Consider the following 4,920-nt stretch of genomic DNA (forward strand, 5'->3'; position numbering starts at 1 on the left):
GTGGAATCGGCCCTGCAAGACCACCAGGAGAGCAGAATGGCAGCAGAAGCGGTGGATGAGGATGGTCATATAGAGGACCTCCGAGGTGGATTCATAGCATCGGGAGAGCAGGAGAGCAGAGTGGCAGCGGAAGTGGTTGTTCGATTACGACGGTTTGCAGACGTACTACACTGTCTGCTGAAAGCAGTATGGCTCCCGCAAGGAAAAAAGGCGTAAAACGATTGTCTGCTGTTGCTTTCACAGAGGGAGAGGCGACTGATGACATGTACCCAAAGCCCCCCATGACAATGTTTTTGCCCCATCAGGCAATGGTAGCTTAACCCAGCATTCCAATGGGTGGCAGAGACTGCGGGAACTGTGGCATAGCTACCCACAGTGCAACGCTCCGAAAGTCGACGCTAGCCTCGGTACTGTGGACACACTCCGCTGACTTAATGCGCTTAGTGGGGACACACACAATCGACTGTATAAAATCGCTTTCTAAAAAATCAACTTCTATAAATTTGACCTAATTTTGTAGTGTAGACATGCCCTTAGACTAAGGAAACTTTGAATGCTTCATATAACATCATGTGAGATAGAAAGCAGAGATATGGGGGTTACTGTATGGAAAATAAGATTAACAAGTACTTGCCTGGGCTGTTACACCTGAATCTGCACACGGAATTTAAATCATTAGATTTCTTGTACAGCAAGCTGGATCCAATTAGTATGCTACATGCTCTTAAGTTATACTTTGTATCTGGCAATGAATGGGACAGGGAGATTAATATAAAGAAATGACAAAGTACAAATTGAAATCATTGTGAAAGCAGGTGAATTACGTTTGATATAGAGAATAGGAAGGTACCCCCGCACCTACAATAGGTCAAATAATGATTTTTTTTTTAACTCACTGACATCAGTTAACTTATTTTTTAAAAAATGCATAAGATTAGTGTCAGCATACAAAAAGAAAAGGACAGACTAACACGGCTGTTACTCTGAAACCTGTCAGCATACAATATTTCTACAAAGATAGCAAAAATAATTTGGGCAGGTGGTCATTAAAAATATTCATTGTCTTGGTGATTATAAAGGAAGATGGAGAAACAGATGCCACAGACAAGTAGCCCATAGCACACAGAGGCATTACTCAGTGAGATTAGAATCACACCAGAACACGTGAGTGGTAAACTTCATGGTAAAACAGAGCATCCATCCAAGCCAAGAGTTTGCAGAACCCATTGAAACACATCCTTATCAGCAGCTTGTAAATCTCTCTGGTACCAGGAATCCTTCAGCAGGCAGCCTCTCTCCACAGTAATTTTTTTTCCTTTAGGCATCCCACCATTATTTTCAGTGGGATAGCCTTAGCATGAGTATCAAATATAAATAAGGTGCCAACTTTTTCTTCACCATGTCCTCCCATGCTGCTTTAACTCATCTATGCATGTGCAACTGTGGTATGTAACCTATCATTGAAACCAGCGTCTGTACCACATGGCTGGATGATAGCTAATGTAACACTTTTTTTTTTTTTAAAAAAAAAGGGTCCAGAGGCAATTCTGGCAATTACAGACTAGTAAGCTTTATTTCAGTACTAAATAAACTGGTTGAAACTCTAAGAAAGCGCCGAATTATCAGACATAGTTGAACATGATTTGCTGGGGAAGAGTCAACATGGATTCTGTAAGGGGAAAATCATGCCTCATTCATCTATTAGAATTCTTTGAGGCCAAACGAACAAGGGCAATCCACTGAATACACATGGACTTTCAAAAAGCCTTTAATCAGGTCCCCCACCAAAGACTCTTAACCAAAGTAGGCAGTGATGGGATAAGAGGGAAGATCCTCCAATGGATCAGTAACTGATGGAAAGATAGGAAACAAACGGTACAAATAAAATGGTCAGTTTTCACACTGAAGAGAAATAAATAGCAGTGTCCCTCAGGAATCTGTATTGGGACCAGTGCAAGATAGAAAAAGAGGTAAACAGTGAGGTGACAATACAGAATTACTTGAGAGTTAAATCCAAAACCAACTGCGAAGAGTTACAAAGGGAATCTCACAAAATGGCAGCTAAATTCAATGTTGATGAATGTTATGCACATGGAAATCATCATCCCAACGATACAAACAATATAATAGGGTCTAAATTAGCCATTACCATTCAATAAAGTGATCTTCGAGGTATCGTGGATAGTTCTGTGAAAACATTCACGCAATGTACAGGAACAGTCAAAAAAGCTAACAATGTTAGGAAACGGATCAATAAGAGAACAGTAAATATCATGTCATTCTATAAAGCCACGGTACAACCACCCCAGGAATACCGCATGCAGTTCTGGTCGCCCCATCTCAAGAAAAGATATTAGAAATGGAAAAGGTACAGAGAAGGGCAACTGTCAAGGTTCCTCCCCCACTCTGAACTCTAGGGTACAGATGTGGGGACCTGCATGAAAAACCTCCTAAGCTTATCTTTACCAGCTTAGGTCAAAACTTCCCCAAGGTACAAAATATTCCCCCCCGTTGTCCTTGGATTGGCCGCTACCACCACCAAACTAATACTGGTTACTGGGGAAGAGCTGTTTGGACATGTCTTTCCCCCCAAAATACTTCCCAAAACCTTGCACCCCACTTTCTGGACAAGGTTTGGTAAAAAGCCTCACCAATTTGCCTAGGTGACTACAGACCCAGACCCTTGGATCTTAAGAACAATGAACAATCCTCCCAACACTTGCACCCCCCCTTTCCTGGGAAATGTTGGATAAAAAGCCTCACCAATTTGCATAGGTGACCACAGACCCAAACCCTTGGATCTGAGAACAATGAAAAAGCATTCAGTTTTCTTACAAGAAGACTTTTAATAAAAATAGAAGTAAATAGAAATAAAGAAATCCCCCCTGTAAAATCAGGATGGTAGATACCTTACAGGGTAATTAGATTCAAAACATAGAGAACCCCTCTTGGCAAAAACCTTAAGTTACAAAAAAGATACACAGACAGAAATAGTTATTCTATTCAGCACAGTTCTTTTCTCAGCCATTTAAAGAAATCATAATCTAACACATACCTAGCTAGATTATTTACTAAAAGTTCTAAGACTCCATTCCTGGTCTATCCCCGGCAAAGACAGAATATAGACAGACACACAGACCCTTTGTTTCTCTCCCTCCTCCCAGCTTTTGAAAGTATCTTGTCTCCTCATTGGTCATTTTGGTCAGGTGCCAGCGAGGTTACCTTTAGCTTCTTAACCCTTTACAAGTGAGAGGAGCTTTCCCCTGGCCAGGAGGGATTTCAAACGGGTTTACCCTTCCCTTTATATTTATGACAGCAACAAAAATTATTAGGCAACTGATGAAATAACTACCATATGAGGAAAGATTAAAGACTGGGGCTGTTCAGCTTGGATAAAAGATGGGGGGGGGGTAGGGGGAGATAAGATAGATGTCTATAAAACCACGAAAGGTGTGGAGTAAAAAAAAATGCATGTATCCAACCTTTTTATTTGAAGCAGTCTTTATTTCATCTCTCCTGTTCAATTTTGAAATCTATAAGGCTTGTATTATTTTGTATACTGCTGAGAACAACCCACACAAACCCCACTTCACAGGAAGTCATTCAGAAGTCCCTATATCCCTGCTGAAATAATAGTAAAACCTCCATGTTAAAAATGTTAGGGATTTGATAATCAAGTGAGATTCTTCTGAATAGCTTGCACCTGTAGTGGCTTGGGTCTCAGTTTACCATACTGGAGCAGTTTACCATTTGAATTAAATGAAACCAGTAAATGCCAAATGATTTTGCTTATGGTTGAGGTGTAACATTGCTCTAGTTTGGTAATCAATTTCAGGCTCCCATCTAGATATGCTCATCTTGTAATTCATACACATAGACAAGGGTTCATTTTTGGATCAGTAGGTCAGCAACATGTGAAATGTAATCCACACATGATCCAGCTACTGAGTAATTTATATTCTCAGGAGATACATCTGACTGCCCACCTTTTGGTTTCAGTTGTAAATTGTTCAGGTTTGTAATTTATCATGTAGCTTAGGTTTGCTGTCTATTGAGTTGTTCTGGTTACTAATTAAGTGTTCCATTCAAGGGCAAGAATGAGTCAGCCATAGCCTTTCTTCCCTTTTCATTTTTAAACACACATGCTAAGATACCTTCCACCCCTATGTAACAAGAAATCAAAAGGGAGAAAACCAGATAAATTGAAGTATGGTCAAAATGGTTACCTCACCCAGGGCAAATGCATCCAGCTGTCTTTTCTAGTGTTCCCATAAATGTAAATACTATGGAAAGGTAGTTACACCTAATAAAAGCCATTCCTGGAATGGATATTAGCCATACTTGTAAATGGGACAAAGTCACGGAGTTGTTGCAGAAAAAAGTCAAAAGCATCACAAACAGAGATGGGTGAACTGACTGGTTGAGTAGGCTTTCATGATACACAAATAACCTATTCTATAAATAGGAAGCTCCACAAATGTTGAAAAATAAGTATTATTTCCTGATGTGCCAAGATAAAGAAGGGCATATAGCTTTTGAAAGAAGTGTAATTGTGTATGTAAATTTCTGCAGGACATTACGGAGGGATATTGGGCAACTCCCGCTTCCTTGCTTCACTCTGCCTTAATAGGATAAAATATATTCACAGATGCAGACATATCTAAATCTTTCAATGTAAGTGACACACAACTCTTACAGAATACAATAGTAGAGATCAACCTCAGGTCCCTAGAACAATGACCATGTGATTACTTTTCATCTGGCATAATGAGCTTAGAAAGACATTTGTAGAACTGAAATTTCAGTTTTTAGTTATTCTGAGCAACTCAAAATCAGACTTGCTCATCACTATCCCAGGCACGAAGGATATGAAAATATTGTGCAGTTGTTTTATGGCTGAATATCAATACTAAAACTCCA

Source organism: Eretmochelys imbricata, chromosome 1 (assembly GCF_965152235.1).
Source record: "Eretmochelys imbricata isolate rEreImb1 chromosome 1, rEreImb1.hap1, whole genome shotgun sequence".
In the NCBI taxonomy this organism is placed as follows: domain Eukaryota; kingdom Metazoa; phylum Chordata; order Testudines; family Cheloniidae; genus Eretmochelys; species Eretmochelys imbricata.